This window comes from Scophthalmus maximus, chromosome 2 (genome assembly GCF_022379125.1).
Source record: "Scophthalmus maximus strain ysfricsl-2021 chromosome 2, ASM2237912v1, whole genome shotgun sequence".
NCBI lineage: Eukaryota > Metazoa > Chordata > Actinopteri > Pleuronectiformes > Scophthalmidae > Scophthalmus > Scophthalmus maximus.
In genome coordinates, this window is record NC_061516.1 from 19,781,060 (window position 1) to 19,802,302 (window position 21,243).

Consider the following 21,243-nt stretch of genomic DNA (forward strand, 5'->3'; position numbering starts at 1 on the left):
ATCGTTTTGTACGGCTCTATCCACACAAACAATTGTTCCTCTATGTAAAGGATGAATGAATAAATAAAAGATAAAACTATGGGCTCTGTTAAAATGAATAGAAAGTCTGCCTTTTATGAGCAGTACAACACTCATGCGCATGAATATTGAAGAGTGTGCTATTAAATGACTAAAACTTCACAACAAACACAGCACGAACATGTTCCATTTTGATCCGCGTCGAGTCTGTTCACAATGTTCCCATCCAATGGTCCAGAAAGTGGATCTCTGAAAGATTAGAGACGTGATTAACAGTGTGTTTGCCGAAGGGCGAGCTTCAGAAGCTGCGGCAGTAGAGACGCTTAATGGGCTACTACTGTGGCTAAACACAAAGGGGAGGGGTTAAATGGTAATTACACAGAGCAGAGTACACACCCCTTCCAAGCTGCATATTCTCACTGTTGGCAAACAGAAGGCCTTCAGCTTTTTTCTTTTGCATCCAGGTCATGCATGTAGTCAGGTTGAGGCTACTTAGGCTATTTGGCAAAAAGATCCTGGCCTGGTTAAATGTTGAAAAAGCAAATACTTCCTGTCGCCTTTCTCGGAATTGGATGACTTCAGTAATCTTTTCTCCCGACCAAGTAAATGGACTAAATTTATCAAAGCTTTTCTAGTCTTATTCACAACTCAATGTGTATTACATGACAAACTGGGATGGAACTGCCGATGAAAAGCTAAGATGGGCCGACATATTCGGTCTTGCAAATTGGTACCGTACATACATTTTTTGGGGGGCAACCATTTCATGATTCTGCTTAAACGTGAAACTATTATGTTGCTATTAGCAGGTGAGGATATGAGGATCTGTGTGGGCAAAAAGATAAAATAAGATAATCCTTTATTAATCCCACTATGGGGAAATTAGCTGTGTTACAACAGAATAGAAACATCAGCAAAAGAAAGTAAAAATTAGAAGCCATTAAATATTAACACAAGGAAATATATATATAAAAAAAATAGAAATAATACATACAATGTAAACTGAACAACCTTTGTGTTTTGCATTGGCTGTTTTTATCACTGAAGATGCACAACTGTCCACAAGAAAAAAGATTGACTCAATAACAGACTGAAGTCTGTTGGTGATCCTCATCAAGATGAATGACGCTAAGTGAGTACCCCACATACACACACGTGCCACACATCTTAGCCGCACACTGGCATCCACACACTGGCATCCATGCACCAATCCGCTGGCTTCTAACGCAGGCTACACCGCAACACTAATGGGTACATAAGAATTTGGGTAAATCGGTCGTGGTGTTAGCGGGAGATGAGCTGAGACACAAGCTGAGACTGTCGTCGTCCCCCCTCCCTCCAGGGCTGCAGCTTAATGGCATGCTGCTCCGGTCCTTAACGTACAGGCCGAGACAACACTGGGCATCAGTAACTAACTCTCTTTCCCTCGTCTGTCAATAATGATAATAATAATAATGAGGCCTGGCAGCAGCTGAGAGGAGGACATGCAGACAACACGTGCTCTTTAGCATTCGTCTGCTACAGTCTTGTCAGGGAAGCAGTAACGCACGCAAACACACTTGCAATGTTTCATTGCGTGTGTAGGCTCAGTTGTGTCTTGCCAGTGTAATGCCACGGGTGTAAACCTTACAATGGTTTTAATAGACTCCATCTTTTCAATCACGAGCTACACAGGGGAACTTGGATGTGTGTATCTGTACACAAACCAAATACATAGAGACTTATTACTAAGGTTCCCCCCTAAACGTTAGGTAATCAAAAACCGCTGTTGAAGCAATTTGAGAGTGTTTTCCACTGCAGTGAGTAGGTTCAAGCACAAAAATTGGGTGAAGCCAAAAACATAGATAAGTGCCAGAAAGGCTTTACTTAGTGAATCATAGTCCTTATTTAAAGGGGCAGTGAGCCATTTTGTGGAGAAAGCTTGTTTCTCTCTTTGTTGCTGTTGATGATTTTCCTGCCCTGACCGGTGTTGGGGTCCGACGCACTAACCACTTGGCCAAAAGCGCAGAGTTGCAACCCCACCCGCTAGCAGGTCTCTTAAGGTCTAGACGAGTGATTTTTACAAACTGCATTCGCATTGTTGTGTGGTGCGGTCCGCACCATTTTTTTGTTTGGGCTGAGCCGAAAACCCAGATTTTTTTTCTGGCGCGCACACAAAAGTGACAGCTAACGGACAGCGAGGAAATATTTGCTGATTTTTTAAAAAAGCGTGTATTGCTTTAGAATCGCTTACTGCCTCTTTAAGTGAATACTAAAATTACCCGTCATTAGTTTCTTATGAGAATGAGTAAACAATGTGTGAGATAAAGGCCCCACATTCTTCTGAAATAATGTGAACAAATACCAGAACTAATAAAGGTTTTTTAAAATAAAAGAAATAAATATCAAGTTTGAAGGTTACATTGAAAATAGACTAGACACATTGTCAAGAAAAGTTTGATTTAAGTCACATTTCATTCAAAGCAATCATATTCAGATGACGCTGAAGAATCAAGGTTATTTTTCAGTCAGACTTCAGTAAATTTCATTTGAGTGAGAAGTGTTTTGTGGCACGGGCTGGGCAGCTGCTCTAAAATGAAAAAGAATTGTCCTATAGTGGAGATACTACTGTACAACTGGCTCCACTGCATAGGTTCATTTCGTTTCTTCTACTTGTGAAGTTACACAACAGTCATAACTGAAAACTTCAAACAGCCTGCGAGTCACAATTTGGAACCAACTTTTCCGCCTTCCCCAGCAAAAGCTGCTGCTGATGAAACAATGATGAAATGAATTTCTACTGTCTGTAACCGTGAATTACACCGTTATTTTTTGACGCCCCGAGGGGGGGGGGATCTGATTGGCCGCTTCCTGCTGCAGGATCAGAGTGACGACCGACGATGCTCTCTTTCCCCCTGCTCCCTTCTCTCGCTCCCCTCCTAGATAATCTTTCGAAAGTTGGTCAAACACCGCTGTCTGTCCCCCACTTCAAAGTACATTCCACAGTCGTCTTAATCCACATGTCGTAGCCGGAGACCACGGGCCGTCCCCGAGCTCCCGCTCCCTGCGGATCGAGAGCAGGCTGCTGTCATGGCGCTTGATTAGGGTCCTTGCATTCTATTTCATCAACCCTTTCTTCTTGCTTACTACTACGGATTGCATACGATGATTTCATCATTAATGCGTGCTCATCTCTTCGCTAATGAGTACGCTGATTTCAGAGCCGTTTCATTCGGAGTGCCAGGCTTCTTGTGACAGAAAAAGAAAATGTCTGGTTTTGATTTTACTTCTCAGTTTTTGTGTATACAGGGTTTTTTTTGGGAGGGGGTTAGCGGGTGCTTGGCATTTAACTTGTAAACTGCATGTTATCTCAAATAGTTTGGATGAAACTTTTAAAAATCTGGGCGAATACAACATAGAACTCTGATATAATATAAAAGAGCAAGAAAGAAAGAGGGAGAGATCAAAAAAGTGCAGGAGTATTGATGCGGCTTTCGGTCTGGTACCTCGTGACCTTTCAAGCTCAAACATTTATTTTTACAAGTAACATTTCATGCCAATTACACCAAGGACCGAGTAATTTCCCCGCTCCTCTATTTTGCCCCACTCCCCTCCCTTCTAATCCCCCATCTCATCTTTGTTTCCCCTCGTTTCCTTCATTTATCTCGTCTCATCTGCTATTCGTTCCTTTCCTCCACTCTCATCTTTGGATCCCTGCATTTCCTCTCCTCCTTTTTATTCCACGGTACCTTTTCAACCATTTTCACCTGTTAGTTCCGGCACGGCGTAGCCTGAGAGCTGTCGGCGCGCAGATTCACTTTCTCCCCGCGGTCACAGAACCAACCTAATCAGACCCCGAGCAACAACCCTCAGCTTCACGTCCTCCTGCAACACACTGATAGAAGTGCTGCTTTGTTTTCCTGCTAGTGTTAATTATGTAACCCAATTATACCATCACAGAGCTGACGCAGGGAAGCTAAATTAAAAGTGATTGGCTTCATTACAGTCACTTGAATGTTGCACAGGGTGCTTTCAGGAGGCCCTATTTAAAGATACTTCCTTGGCGAAAAACAGTCTGATCTGTAGAAAGTCATTACATTGGATTTTCAGAGCAACTGCGGCATATATTTAGCACAAATTGGATTTTTTGTTTATTTCCATAAGAATGCAGCATATAGATTGATGTTTAAAAGCACCATGTGATCCACAGGGCTCTTTTTTGCTTCCAGCCATGTTGCTCTGCTTATTTGTATTGTGGCACCGCCAGACAAGTCAGTACCGCAGCGAGACAAAGTCAAAAGGTGTTTGTTCTGCTGCATTACAGCAACCTGGGAGCTTTGGAACAAGAAAGGCCGAGCTCTGCATACATTTCTGCTTCACCACGCACACAAGCTACAATGTAAGCTGTGATCCATTCAGCTTTCCCACTCAGTGGAACACAAGTTCCTTCGAATATGCGGCAGGATTTTTTTTTTCCATCCGTCACAAATGGTCATATGATGACAATCAGTTATTGTAATGTAAAATCTTTGATGTACTCATACATTTGTAACACGGAAAGTCTGTTGCCCTGAAAATTTCAAATCATACAATATTTTTCAATACTGATCAGTATTAAGTAGTACACCTGAGGCTGATATAAGTGCCAATAGTTTTGGAGTATTTAACACATTGAAAACATTGACCTGATCATGGAAACAGTTGAAAAGTCATTACTAAAGTTATAAAATCTGAGCCTGTGCGGGAACATGAACGTCTCGACCTATTTTAATTGCAAACCATTAAATTGACAGTGAGATATTGTCCTCCAAGTATCAACCTTGTGGTGGCAGTTAAAAAAAAAATAATAACCTTGGTGGATCACCGACATGAATAAGATTAATTCCTTGAAAACAATTAATATCTGTACAAAATATTGTGCCACTCCAACACATGTTGAGATATTTTACACATTATAATAAAAAGTGCTGCTAGATGGAAATTCATTGGAAATCATCTTTGGCTTTGGACCCAATTTAACAACGATTAAAGCAACAAATGAGACCAAATCCTACTCAAAACTAAAACTCTGCATGACATTTCTTTGCCCATTTCCCTCTCCTCTCATTCCCAGTCTGTCTCTAGAGTCCACTCTCAAATAAAGGAACATTCAAATGTCAGAAATCACCAAAGTCATTAGGATTTATCATCCGGGGGCCACAACTGTCTGCACAAAAGTTCATAGCAATTAATCTGGTCGTTGTTGTGATATTTCAGTGGAGGACCAACAAATCGACCTTGCCATCCACACAAACTGGATGGATGCCACGCCCCTTTTGAAGTCAGTATGAAGAACTCAGAAAATACAGAACAGACAAGTAACCTAAAATAAAATACAAAATAACAATACGATTGTGCGTATATTTGCTGTATCACCTGTGGTGAAACATAATATTGATTTGATCAATTTTAGGCCTCGCACAGACCAATACTAATGTGATGCTTCTGAATTATGATTTCTCTCCTTCATTCTCTTTCATTACATTCACGTGACTACCCTGAAAAGTGGGTCAGATTAGGACAAAAATTTAAATGTGAGCCAGTCTCTGCCTCCCTGGGACTCAACATCAGAGAGATGGCGTATGGCCCCGCGACAGTCCAGAGGATGTACAAACACACATCCTCTGGACAAGACGTCTGCCTCAGGCTACAAAACAGGAGATTAGCTGCAGCTCTGTGGGCTGTTTTGAAATCAAGAGTTACTTACAAAAAAACACTCGCTGCAGTTACTTTCTCGCTTTCCTTGTTCCTTGCATACTTATGCATTTGTCTTGATCCTTCTAAACTTTTTTAAAGTTATGTTACTGAAGTAATACAACTCAAGTAATGCTCAGTACCTGATATCTAAATATTTTTCCCCCTTGACATACTAGACAAAGCATTTTTGAAGACACCTCCGCCTCCACTGGATCAAGGACCTGATCCACCTGGAGAGACAACAGAGAAAGGGGGAGCGACCGAGACGAGGGACAGAGAGAGGAGGAGAGGGGAAGGAACAAAATGGGGTACGCGAGGGATTGGGAGAAGACGAGTGTTGAGGGTGCGAAGGAAATGCATTTAGCTTGGTTAAGTATGACTGCCACACTTTGCCGTGTATTAAGCATTCATAAACAGAGAGAGCTATTTTTATATACCAAACCAAAAGCGATCCCTCGCTTGACTCGCTGCTCTTTGATTCATCTTGTTTCGTTTAGAATCTACAGCCGAGGCTGAATTCTGCTTTCCAATTGTGTAACAAGGATGAAATTTAAGGCTGTTCTCTTTTTTTTTTTACAGTGTCATGATACTTATTTTGAGGAGGGGAGAGTTAAAAACCAAACCCATCGTAATTAACGTCCTCATTGCTACATCACACTTATGTTCATGTGCAGCCTTTCAATCTTCCCCCTCTGTTCTCCGCCGACCTTTTTGTTTGCATCTGCACTCGTCTCGCGTCTCTCGCCCGCTCTTCTTCCCAACATTTCTCCTTTCTACAAACTCCTACACTTTGCTGGGTCTTCTCCTTCGACTCAGTTATTCCTTCCTCCATAAAGTGTTTATAAGCACTTTCAACACGTCTTTCATATGAGGTATGAACCAACACTGCCCCCTAAAGGCTGAAGGAACTTGGGAAAACTAGTGACGTTCAGGGGGCTGGAGAAGAATGTTCTGCCAAACCCAATAAACATTATACTGTATGTTAAAACCTTTTATACGGATCTAAATGTTGCAACTAATCACAAATTGACCAAGACAAAACTCCAGGAACCTTTTTTTAATATTTGCATCGGATTTCTATGTTAAAGTAGACAGAAGTCATATAACTTCGGAAATGCCTACATGAAATGTACAGTATATTGGCTATGTTTGGCTATGTATGGTGCATTTACTTGAAAGGCAATGAGCTGCTAACATTTTTTTCATACAATGTGCAAACAAAAATCCTCAAATAATGGTGCCGTTATGAATATAATTCCAGATATGTGATCAAATGGCAAAGAACTGGTGTTACCATGAGGAAAGATATGAAAAGGATTTCTCTCTCAAAGGTAACACACTAAGAAAAAGAAAATTGTTCACCACTTGACATAATACTTCAATTGGTAACACAAATAAATAAGTTTGTTCAAGTTAAAGTTAACAGGCAAAAACTATTGAAAACGTTTGTGTTACCAAATATAATAGTTGTAGTTGAAGATGGTAGCTATTTTCTTTTTTTCCGTGAATGTAGATCCAATGATGGAAATAGAAGATTAATATGAAAATCTTTAATTCCACATTCAATATTTTCAAGGACAAGGACCCAGTCTTGCCATTGGTTCAAAGTTTGGCTCCTTGTTTGCCATAAAAGTTGCAAAGTTAAGAAAACCACAGGCACAGCATTTACTGTTTACACAATTTTTTCCAATTACCAGCCACTTAGTAAAAGCATTTTACATTTTTCTCAAATGTTGGCAGCATAATTCTAGGAGCAAAACCATATGACTCTGTTTTTGGAGTGCCAGACAGATGTTTCATTGAAGCTCTGATATGATCTGATTCAATTAAGTGTTTTTGAAATCCTGCAGTGTAAAAACTGATATCAGAACTGGCATTTCCATTAAGAAAATTAAAAAAAATGTCCCTTCCGTCGTGGCAATGCTGCATGAACCTTGGCCAACTGCAAGTCATTCACAGTCAGTATTCAGGGTAGATTCACTGTTAGCGCACGTCCTTCATACCTGTGTGTGTGTGTGTGTGTGTGTGTGTGTGTGTTTTTAAAATGGGGTAAACCTGCCAAAAAATAGGTAATTGAGTAATTTCCCAGTGCAGAAGATGAACCTGCCTTTTCTATTTTATTGTTCCTGGTGTGTCACGTTTCACATCACTAACACAATGCAAATTAGGCTGAGTAAACAGGAGAATTCAGCATGGAGGACGGTGACTCTGTTACTGTCATAACTTTTTCACTTCGCTCTCTTCAAACTTAACATAAACATGTAACAAATGTAATCTGTGGCTGAGATGGCGACATGTCCTCGTTGGCTTCGTAGCATCGCAAGCATGGCCAATACTTCTGGTCGCCCTTTTTAAATCATTGCCGACGTGAGGTGGAGCTGATAAATACCTGTGACTATGGCAGAGTCATTTGACCTGGGACTGAATGCATATTGTACCCTTTTCCCATTGGATGTTTTTTGTCCAGTGTAAAGAGGGCTTTAGTAAGAATAAACAGCATGAAATGCCTTATGTCTTATCAATTTCTTTTTTTCTTATCCTATTGGTACATTTTGAAGATTATAAGTTAGAAATAAATTAACAACATGCAGCTCACTTGTAACTTAAGATGAAATACTCACAAAACCTTTATTTTATGCAGAAAAGCCATTAAACTGCAGACTCTGAATAAATCAGCATGCCCAGAGTGAATCAGGACATTTATCTGAGTCAGGGCAGCAGTTGATCGTCTTTTAAGCACCCTAAAATCTTACCATTTCTGGATTTATATAGCAAGTATTGGCCTTGTGTCTGTTTATTTTGTTATAAGTAAGAGCTGCTTGCTTTAAATGTATTTACTCTGCAATTCTCACAGAAAGTGCCACTTAACAGCGAAGGCTGTAGAGACATAATGCTTCAGTGTTGTGTGAGGAAAAAAAGGATGTGTGGCAACAAGAGGCTTTCAAACGGTGCAGTGAAGGAGAACCAGTGAAGGAGTATATACAGGTTCCTGATGTTTGTTCTACTTTACTGTGCTGGCATTGGCTTCCTAATAGCAGCGAGTGATGGCGTGAACTAAAATGAGAATGTCAAATGATTCAAGATGGTTCAAGATGATAAAGATGCAATATTATGTGCATCGCATAACAGTGAGTAAGACTACTAATTAGTCAATCCAAATTAATCTGTCTACTGGCAGTGGATATTAACAATGCAAGCTCAAGTTCTGAGAATTACTCATTTGCATTTCTACTTGTGCTTGCTTGTAAATCACAAGAACATTTGAATTTGACAATTCAATTGGTTTGGCAGCGTTTTGTTTTTTCCGGTGAGGCGGTTCAGGCACTCATATCACTGATTGCACTTGCAAATTTTAAATGCTGGAAGATATTAGTCTCGGTCATGCTTTAAACAACTGTGAACCAATGGGTGGTCATGAACAACAATGAAATAGACACACGGTTGTTGGGTAAATGAGTACGCCTTCGACAGAGCACCAGTCCATCAAAGATACTGACGTGCCAGTGAGCGTACAGAGACTCATTTCAAGATGATGGTGAATCGATGATGCTAAATTACCCATGAACACCCTAGATGAGCCAGGCTGATGTTGGCTTCACCATGTTAATTACCTAGCTTGAGTTAGCGTTTGCTTCTGGTCCTAGATACAGCTAGTACTCACCCCATTAGTACAAGAGCCCGACAGATACATCCACTGAATTTACCTGACAGTGTATATCACAGTGTGATATGTCTGTTACTGTGCAAAATGTTGACATGATAATTAACTGTACATTCAAAATAATTTAAATGCAGTGTTGCAATCACGTAGTTTGTTCAACAGAGAGACCTGGCAACTTGTTCAACTGTAACATGTTCCACTACTTACTGTATTTTGGTCATTGATTAAAAAAACAAACAAGAAATGATCATCATAAAGATGTTTTTTTTTAAAGAGTATGCAATTCAATTAAAAAGCAAGAAACAGTTGAAACAGTCAAGTAATAAAGTTTTCCTTGAAACAGTTTGTACGACTGATCGGGCTAATGTCTTCAAACACTGTTTCACTCCTTTCATTATAATCTTCTTAAAAATCATATTTTTAATCTGCGATTAATATTTATTTTAGAATAATTGATTTGTTACTTATTTAACCCAACTAATAACATAAACGGATGAATGCTAAATGAAATTGCTTAAACCTACCGCACCAGCAGTAGATTTGAAAAGAGTGATAAAGTCTTTGAGCTGACTCAGTGACACAGCGATATACTGTATATCTACCCAACATCAATCATCTCATTTTACTGGTCAGGACAGACCGAGTGAGGCCGGAGATGCAAAACTCGGAATGAGTTGCATTGAGCAAGGGCAAATTTTAGAGCTTGTTCATTTGTATGAGACAGAATGTGTCATTTCTTCTTTTGAAAGTTATGTTTCACATTTCGTCCTTGCTACTTCATAATAAAAATGTTGAGTAATTCTGTTTGATCGATTGTATGAAAACTTTTTGGGGGATTTGAGTTATTTACAGCACAATATACCAATGTTGGGGCATTTCTGTTTCCACTGCTTGAAATGATTTTTAAGTGAAACACTCTAAACTTCCCACAGTGTAATGGTGTTTGGCTGTTAAACACTGACTATGACCCTAATTACCTTCTCCCCCGTGGCAACATGGACCTCTGTGCTGTGTCATCTGCTCTCTTTGTAGATCCGCGTGACCCCAAAAGGATTAGGAAGTCACCCCGACCTCAACGGTGTCACTGGAACACTGCCTAATGAGACGCACACACACACACACGCAAAAAAAAAAAAACGAGATGGGGAATAATGAATATCATGCCAGCTCCACTGCAGACCCAACTATCCAATTACTTTCCATGTGGTGAAGCCCTGCATTGTCAACAATGTAACTCTGTGACCTTGAACGTGAGTATAACAAAACGGTAACCCCCATGTATGTTTTCGCATATTGTATGTGGCACTTATGCATTACAAAATGAGTATAAAGAACAAGACCATCAACCAACGTTCAAAGGTCAAATGCTGTAAACCTTTTTTGTTATGGAGCAATACAACGCCACATCAGCTCCATGAGGCTGTACATGCTGACATCAGCACGCTAATATCGTGACATGTAACAGGCACAATGTTTAGCAGATTCACCATCTTATTTTAGTATGTTTGTGAATTAGCACTGCACACAATGTACAGCCAAAGCTGAAGGGAATGTTGTCTGTTTTAGGGTTTTTTGGTTATAGAGAGAGTATGGGAAGAATAAAATCTCAACCTAATGATGATAAAAAGCTATCGTCACCAGTGTCATCGGGCTTTAGTGGATTCACGGCAATCCATCCAACATTTGTAAAGACATTTTAGTCAGAGCCGCAGTGTGAGACGGACCATCCAACAGGGAGAACCTTCATCCCCAGACCTGATATGTACTTTACTTTATGTACTTTATGTCAGTGGCTTGTAACAGGTCAGCATCCACAGGAGTTGCACACATTTCAAACAGAATTCTCCTCTGCAACATTTGTAAAACTGAGGAAGACAGTCACGACCTCTGGCAGCTAAAAGCAACTAGCCACGTACAGCTCGGCGCGACGCCAGGTCTGCAGTCCTTGATTAGGCGCCAACACGACAGCACCAATGAAATAGTCATCTAAAGTACCAGGGGGAGTAGTAAAAATTCAGCTATTTTTGTACCTCCATTTCATTTGATAGTGACGCTGGTTGGTGTCAGAGATGACAAACAGAAGGACGAGTGGCACAGCAAAGTTCACCAACCTCAGATTTGACTAAACTTTAAGTAATTAGCGCAAAAGATAAGAAGACAAATTTATTTTTTTTCCCCAAAGAATTACAGCATCTTCAAAGATGAATTCATGGGTTAAGAGAGATATTCAAAGTACGTACTGCTGGAAAATCACAGGCAGTATGATAAGAGATCTATTTAATACAGTTCACTTTCATTAAGCATTTTTTTCCACAAGGGAAGATCATCTTTGCAAAATAGAGATATCAGGGGGGGAAAAACATATTTGAACATACGTGACAGACTTGCACCCTGAGCCCTCGTACCAAATCACTGCTCTATGTGATATAGTAGACTCTGTGTAGTGTAAACCGGAGATTCATTAATGGTGTCCGAACATAATGGTACGAATGCTGAATATGGTACAAAATAATGGCAGTGGCCCAGCTTCTCCCCTTGAAGGCAACAAACAAAAGGTGCAAACAGAAACTGTGTCAGACAGAGGACTAACACCCATTAATTCAAAAGCACAGTATACAGAGTGAAGAGAAACAGCTATATGCTCTCCACCGGGGGGGAAGCAACACCATGTCCCCATGAAGGATGTAAGCATCACTCTGTGTCATAGTTACTCTATGACTCACATATTTCCTCTTCAAAATGACATCTTAAATGTCTGCTAATCCTTTTCACCAGGCAGTGCAATCAGAAATGATGCATATGCAAATGTGAGTCAACCACTCACTTTATTAAATACACAAATGCAGTCAGTGTGTCTTTATCTACATTTGTGTCTAGATTGCAGCCCATTTTTTTGGAGTATAGGGAGGTTTTTTTTCCCTCCACCCTTTTTAACAAGGAGAGGCTATGCTAAGGTCAGATTCCTATTTGCAGATGAAACCTGGGGGAGTAGCTGCATGTGAAGGGAATGGGTACACTAATTCATACACTCACACCTGGGAGCTGCCCAGTGTTATCACAGCATTATATTCTGCAGTTCCTCGCAACAACTGAGGAATCCGAGTTCACTTCACAAGCAAGATTGTTTGTGGGAGCAACGTGTTTAAGTTATATTGATACAAATAGATGCATATGCCATGTGTTTACTATCCCAGACGTCTGATAAAACGAAAAGAGAGTCTGAGCTATGATTTCTTTTTTTTTGTTGTTGCTATTTTTGCTGAAAAGAAATGATTGATTCATTCTTAAAATGTTTGTAGGTTCATGCTTGTGTATCACTTAACTTACAAAGCATTTCAGCGTGATGCTTTTAAACTGCTGCAAAACAAATGTTAGCAAGATGGTCGGACAAACAAAGTATCTGACCTAGACAACCATTATTTCTTTTCAGAATTGTAGTAATCTGTGTCCAACATCAACAGTTTAGTTACATTTTCACAAAACAAGAGTGAGAAATAAGAAACTTACTATTGAAAACTTTGATGCATAAGATGTATCTAATATTAAGTGAATAACACCAATTACATTACATTACATTACATTAAAGCCCACACTGGGATGACCTGGAATCGATCACCGACCTTCTGTACCAAAGTCAGTGGTGTAACCCACTAGGCTATACCAGCTGCAATCACGTACCGAGAAATTGCATATGCATTAGTACTATGCTTTACAAATAAACTTTAATCAAAAATACATACAAGTAATAACTGTCAATGTGGAAAAAGTTTTGGCCCTGGTACTGCTATAATAAAATTGATAAACCAGACCTCAGATCACCATATTCACTGGACTGCAGTCCCATAATTCCACCAAAACTCAGAACAGTGACATTATCTATGAGATTCATGATCATGGCCAATGTTCCTCAAATACAGTTATGAGCCTTAATAAATATAACACACTCTGCTGAACCTGAGCCTATATAGTGTCCAGCAGCTGCTTACAGCCTTGTCTATGTTGTTCTAAAGGACACATAGAAGTCACAAAAAAGTCCACTTTCTTTTATGTTCAACCTTTAAAGTTACGGGGATTTTTCCCCATTTATTTTGGAACTCCACCAGAGCGTCTCCTTGTTTTCATATTCATACTTTTTTTTTCTTCTTTCAATCCAATGACAATCTGCTGGGAGAGCATCTCTGAAGCATTACTTGTTTGGAATAAATCCAATCTTCAAAAAAGCTCAAATAACTTTAAGGCTATCAACTTGATGGAATTGGGGACTATGATAAGAGCCACTGGCAAAGTTGCCTGGGTTCGTGACATTTCAGAGATTCAGCCACGATGAGATGTTCAAGTATTCCTAAAACAGTGAGAGATTGATATAACTGTGGAAACATAAAGGATGAATGGATTTTTTTAACTCATACAGGGCAAACATAACCTTCAATTTATAGATATACAGAAGTGGATCTTAATGAATCTGATTTCTATCACCAAATGTATATTATAAACAAAACCTATTTAGTGGGGTACCATGTGAAAACATGGGCATGAATAAAAGTAGAAGTTTTGATAAAAAAAATAAACTTAAATAACTTTCAAATGCCAATTTATGCCACAGCTAGCATCTCCATCTTGAGTTTAAAGAAAACTCTGTTTTTCCATTGGAACCATACAGTTTGAACAAAATCATCACATGGTTTTGTTTAAAAAGGTGATTTTTTTTCAACACTATATAAATACCGTGAGAAAGGGTGTCAAATGGCGCTTACCTGTATTTACCTGCTATCCACCTATGTTCGATTAAAGAGAGCATTTGAAATCGGAGCGGATAAAAGATTTGTCCTCTGAGGAGAAAAGTAAGTCAACAAAACCCCAAAAGATAAGTCAGTTTAAAGAAAGAAAGGGCTCTGACAGATCACTCAGCAACACTCGGAAAATCATCAATGTTCTGTGTTGTTTCTTTGACAAAATAGTCCATTCTCCTTTTGATCAGCTTCTCTGTATTCAGGTATAGCTTCGGGAAAAAGAAAACAACAAAGGGCATCAGTCCATCACAGAGATGAGCGGTGACCTTGCTGTGAAAGATCTGCTGTTTCTGGTTGTAAAAAAAATCTCTCTTTAACAAAACAAGATGAGAATGCAAATGAAAAGGTCCTTTCAAAGAGCAGAGAATAAGGTATGTTAAGAAAAAGAAAAAAAACAAGCATAGGCAAATGATCTGATGAGGAGAAATTTGCACTGCATCTGAATGACACATGGGAGAAACATTTACAAATGTATAGCTGTTCTCATCTGTCAATGACACTGAATCTAATGTGTACATTGAACTTGACTTGTCCTAACAGTTAAATTTGTTACTATTGAGCCTATATCTGCATCCATGTGTGCCAATGCAGGAAGCAGTTTACTTTGTGTAGCAAAGGTCAAAAGTCAGGAGGTGGAGGTTGGGGTGTAGGAGGCCTGTTACAGATCTGGAATTAATCATTTTTTATTGATTTTAGTGTGTGTAGTTAACAGTACAGAACAATTTATTTTAACCACAATCCACTAGCCCATACCAAATGTTGTACCTGATCCTAACCATAACTCCACCATTTGACAACCACAATCTTTCCCTAAACTTGGCCACTACCATTCTGCAAACATAAAAGAATAAGACTCGAGATAAACGTCTCTCAGTTGCCTCCAGGGATCTGCATCCATGACGTGTCTATGTATCATGAGTGGAAAAACTCTTCATCCGACCCCCAGAACATCTAAAACAGAGTCCAGACAAACGCTGACAATGACACCAGTTTAAGATGTACACTCACTGCCTTGTGTTTTATCTCGCTGTTCTTCCTTTTGCCTTTAAGCCACAACCAGACTCGACCATTCGATAAAATACTGGAAGCCACCTGTCCAGCAGGTTACACCCTGAACATGTCACCAGCCTATCATAGGACCATCGCGTAGAGACAAACGACAATGTATTAAATAAAGCGCAACACATACAGTAGAGTAATGCATCCGGACACATCTACAGTAGAGTCAGTGGCAATCCAAGGAGCGACTGTGAGAAAAACACTTCTGCAGAGTTGAAGAGATGCACATACAGTAGGTGCTGTGGCATATCGCATTGGATTGACTCTGGAGAACTTTGACGATATCATCGACAATAAATCTACATTCTGTTGTCCTCAGCATACAAAAGTTAAGAAAGTTAATATCTAATAGACAAATGATGGGTGTTTTTGTCCAGTGATGAATTATTCTCACTAAGTGTGAGCTGCAGGGAAGCACTGTCATTTTAAACAAAGCAACTCGGGGTCTCTTTAATGGAGCTGCCCATTACCAAACAAAAGCCTAAATGGAAGATGCATTAGAGGGAAACGAAGAAGACACAGAGGTATTTACTGCGTCAAGGCATCACAGAAAGTGGAACGGAAAGCTATTATGTGTCGGTGTGGTCACATTTAACAGCAAAGTCTTTTACCAAAACGATCTCCTAAAAGTCAAAGTAAGTAAATGAAAACTGTGCCGCAGTGCAAAGGGTAAACTTGTTCAAGGGCCAACATTGTTGTTCTCTTGTAACTGCACCAGTGTTTCCACTGACGGAGTAAGATTAATGTGTCCACTGATGACTTGGCTTCCCAGTACATTAGTACCCTAAAATCGACTCTGAAACTAGTTGAAAGCTGTCTCTCAAGTAATTTCATCCATGGTTGCTGGTTCACAAAAAAAATGAAAAAAAATGAAATAAACTTCAGAGAGTTTCTCCGAAAGTAGGCCGACTTTAATTGAATCACAGAAACAGGGAAAGGGTTTTTAATTTGTTCATCTTGAGGCAAAGCATGAACAGTGCAAATTCTTTAATTAGCGATGACTGCCGTGGTGACGGATGCCTACATGACTCGGGTAATAATTTTGATTTACCTCAATCATACGCCCGGAGGTGGAACTGAACATCCTACTTCTGCTTTTCACTGTCTCCTCTGAAAATAGCACCCAGTCTGAGATCATTTATTCTTGACTATATAGGCCTATGTGAGAGCCAGATGTAATGAAAAGGAGCTAAAGCGACATGTGACATCGTCGCAATGGCACTCGAAATAAGGAGTCAGACAGTAAAATTATTTATTTGCCATTTTCAGCTTTAAAGTTTACTTTTAAAACCAGAATTTTTTTATGAAACGGCATAACTCGCCTTAACTTCAACTGACTTTGCTACTCTGTATTCGGGCATCTAGAAGTGCTGCACATATATTCAACAGAAGTTGTGAAAGGTTAAATAGGAAGTTAAACCACCAGCCTCTGTGGCAGCTGAGTGAACAACGTAATAACTGCTGGTTCTCATTTAATACTGGAAAATACATCAAAGCCTCGTGATTCTGAACAAGTTAAATGACATCTCCTTAGTTACCAGAATTAAGTGTACACCCAGAGCATGGATAGAATAGGGTTATGATATGAAAACTCAAAATTAAAATGAATGTTTTATCTACCAACACTTTCTCTTTTTAACCTTAACCTGAGCAAGAGGCATGAAACGGAAAATGCTGAATTTCATTGTGGCAAAGGCTAAGCTTGTGCGTGTGTGCGTATAGATGTACGCATATGTAGTCTTATCTGTGTACTTATGTAAATGCTAATGCAACAGTAAACATCACGTCGGTGGTGTATTCTTACAAAGTGCCCTTTATCCTCTTATTCAAAGGTCTTACCCGCACGCATAGATATTTGCCATTACAGATAATCTCAGCACCCCGTAATGTATTACCATGAACTTTATTTTACGGCTTTGACTTTACCACCTGTACACGGTGAATCATGTCTGGCTCTGCAGCCTTATTTTCTGCATTAGGTAATATTAGGAACAAGGCAAGTCACCCAAGGCAGTGAGAGATGAGGGCAACCTTAATGAGTAAAAAGAAAAAAGAGGAAGCCACTTCACTGTTACCGGTAATGTTTCCAGTATGTATTCCACTGCATATTATCACCCTCAGTTCATACTGTGTCTCACACACAATTATGCCCCAGGAAGCAGAAGTCATCCTGCTGTGGCAGTGATGGATTACATAGAAAAAGGCTCAGTAACAATAAAAGGGATCTAAACTCTGATATATATTAAAATATCATAACAAGGTAAGCATGACACTAGATACAGTCACACACAAAAAATAAAGGCCCTGTCCTTAAAATACCTCCAGTGTTTGTTTTGCTGGCAGAAGTGAAGATTTGGCTTTGTGGCATTTTTCTCGACGGCTGCTTCTGACTTCGGAGCTGTCCAGGCAGGCAGGACAAGAGGCAGAAAATCTGGGCAACAACAACAAGACCAAACTGAAGCGAAGGCAGCTGAGCCTTTGCCGTACGCACGAGTACAACTCTCTTAAACAAATTAAGTATCAAGCGTTGCTGATTCAGCCAAATTTTCAAAACTCCAGGTTTGCCAACAAAGCTGCTCAGAAACACTTTGATGCAGGATTTTCACTCTACCCTTGTACAACTCAGACGGGAGGAGTAACTAAGTCTAAGTCTGGTGGTAGGGGGGTTGGGGGGTATTCTTCTTCAAGCATAGAGCAAAGGAGTGATTCAAAAAAAGAGTAGGATTTCACCTAAATTAAATGAAGTAGCGCAGTGTCAAGATGTTTAAATGTCAAGACTGATCCCGAAGGTGCTCTTCTGCGTCAGATTTTTTACCCTCAGCTGATCTACTGCAGGTCCGCTGTGACCACTAAAGAGGGGCTGCAGTGAGTGAGTCAAGACACAAATACGACAATAATACATTACGGTTTAGGTATGGAGACTGTGGATTGCTTGCCAGATACAGGAGTTCGAAGCCTGCAAGTTGTCATTTTCAAAACATGGCACTCGATATTTAAACAGCAGCACCTATTGACACGGCATTTATTTTAATCAGAGATGCACCTTCTTAAAGAGTGGTGCAGACATTTTCCCGAAGCCATGAATTGAGTTCTCGCGCTCTCACAGTCAACAGTGCGTTTGTAATCCTGTTTGCAGCGCGCGCGCACATACACACACACACACACACACTCACACTCACACTCACACTCACACTCACACTCACACTCACACTCACACTCACACTCACACACACACACACACACACACACACACGCACACGCACAGTCAAAGTCACTGTCAGGCCAAGCTAAGAAGACAGCAAACCAGTCACACACACACACATACACACACACACCTGCTTATGCATCTTGCAGAGTAAGCAGTGAACTATCAGCTAAAAATGCTGCCGCTATACACTGGCAAAAGGTTGGCAAGAGCAACGATTTTAAAAAAGAAAAAAAGAAAAAGGAGGAGAGTGCGGAGAAAGAGATGAAAGGATCAAGGAGGGTGAAGGAGAAAGAGGGGGAGCAGAGGCTAGAGGTTCGTCTATCTCAACAAATTGGATATCAGATTAGATTATGAGCTTGGACACGTCTCTTTTGCACTCAGGCCTTCTCGCTTTGTCTCGTTCTCCCCCTCGGTTTCTCTCCCCTGCCGCGCCTGACTCGCAGACAATGCTGTGAGATGATAGTGTGCATTTGGCTACGGTAAAATGGTTTATCTTTGGAAGTTTTCCACTTTGCACACCAACCGACATACACACAGAGGAATACACACACAAAGATGCGCGCGCACACACACTGCTGCCAATATGTCAGATCCTAAGAAAGGAGGGCAGGAGACTGACTTGCAGAGTCCTCTCTTACCGCCGCTCTCTCACTTTCCATTTTTCACCACCACAGTGTTGCAGTGAACTTGACCTGACGTGAGTAAATAGTCGAGTTGAGGGGTGGCAGGTGTGGGGCTTCAGTGAAGAAAACTGCCACCAACAACAACACGACTCAACAGCCTGCTCTGATGCTGTTGTTCGTGCTCTTCCCACAGAAGCAAACTGCTGTTGCTGCTGCTGCTCACAAAAGGCAGAGTTCAGTTGCAGGTTGCGGGTTTCTCCTCATTTAAAAGAAAAACGGTGCGTATGTTTTGTGAAACTAGCAGCTTCCCTGTGAGATTTGGCTCAACTTGCTGAGATTGTATTGAACAAGCAAACACACATACATGCACACACTTCGAATGTTGCAGCGGTGCACCAGGGTGAGAGAAGGCAAAGAGAGAGCAGGGCTGCAGTGAACAAAGAGAAATATGTGGAATAGTGAAATCGGCCGCAGCACAGAGAAAAGCCAAGGTCAACAGCCATGCATCTGTATTCTCTGAATGAGCCCTCTCACGGTGATCTATAGAAGGGTTTATCAAGCTTTACTAGACCATGACCCCACTTTTATTACCCATAACTCTCCCACTCGAAGCAATTAACTATGAAATTGAGTGTGGAATGAATTTATATTCATTTTCAGGAGAATTATAGAAGCACTGCATTGTATACAAATGATTATGCTTTTTTTGTTTTTGTTGTTGTGGGCTTCAAGCAAATGTAAATAATTATTTGAAACAGAACCCTATCCCCCAAGGTTAACAAGGACTTTACTATTTACGTTGTGGCTCTCCATCATGATTACATCTAATGAACACAATGGTGTCCCTAATCATAACATGGAAGAGGCAACATTGTTCCTCATCCAAAGTGTTCAGGGAAGACCACATGTGATCACAGACCTAGAGTTACATTACATCACTATTTCAAACATCTGTTCAATTTGATAAAGAAAGTGACTACATCACAAAGCCAGTGGGGAAGTCCAGGCTTAAATAGGGCTCAACCAACAACATAGCAAAGAGCATCTTTGTGTGCCTCACCGTGGCCTTGTATTCCATCACTGAAGCCAACATACACATGGGGCAAAAACAATGCATGCTACCCGCTGGGACAACGGTAGGATACAAATTCACCCAAGACCATGCTCTTCTAATACAATGGGTTTTGAGTACGCCGCTTAACACAGATACCCTCTTATCATTATACCGCTGGGATGAGCTAGCAGGGAACGCAGGTCAAGCATTGTTATAGTCAAAGTCAAAGCGAGCGGCAACACACACACATAAGTGATGTCTAGTGATGCCCGAGACCAATCTCAGTCCAGACACTTCACCGAATCGAATGAACTTGGATCTGAAATCTCAAAATGGTGGATTGAACACACACACACATCCTTTATAGTTTGCACAGCTCCTCCAGACACTGGAGGTGTGTCCCTCTCAGGATTCAAATATTGGAAGGCAATCCCAGGCCGGCCATCGTGCCTTTTGCACATCTGAAAGCCCGACCAAAAAACATTTCTGTACATTTTATTTAATTCCCTCAGGACAGGAAGAAGAAAGAAACACCAGGGGAAGTCAATGCTTTAGCTAGACATTGCAGATATAGCAGTGTTACACAGTGTTAAGGCACACACCGAATATGTAAGTGGCCCAGTGGCCCAACCATCTTTTTCATTTTTTATAGATATATAAACCTAATTTGGTTCAATTCACTGAATCAACTCTGCCCATGTTCATTAGATGTTTTTTTTTTTTAAATTTGAGGAAAATAATATCTATCAAAACTCTGTAGCAGCAGAGCAGAGTCACATCCCAGAAAAGAGGAGTCGAATAATGTGGCAAAAGGGAAAGTTAACCGACAAGGAAAGATGATTTGGTGTCAAGGCAAAAATCAGAAGCACCTAATTGGCAATGTCTTCTCAATCTGTGTCACCGTGATGTCTCGTATTTAACTCCGGAATTCAGAATCTCCCGTCTGCACAACAAATTTGCGCTCGGGGACTAATAAAGCAACCTTGCTCCTTGAACATTAATGAGGCAATCTGCAAACTTTGATGAAGGTGGCAGCAATTGGAGGCAACACTTCTAACTTAGACAGACACACACACACACACACACACACACCATCGAGTGCACCACAAGAGTGA

At 40.5% G+C, this 21,243-nt stretch overlaps 1 long non-coding RNA gene across 4 annotated transcripts in view; it reads right to left on the bottom strand.

The window, feature by feature from the left end:
* LOC124849825 overlaps positions 1–21,243 on the bottom strand; it is a 222,929-nt gene that overhangs the window by 155,893 nt on the left and 45,793 nt on the right. For all 4 annotated transcript variants that reach the window (XR_007030403.1, XR_007030401.1, XR_007030402.1 and 1 more), the window contains exon 3: positions 10,372–10,490. This is a non-coding gene — a long non-coding RNA (uncharacterized LOC124849825). The remainder of the gene's footprint in view (positions 1–10,371; positions 10,491–21,243) is intronic.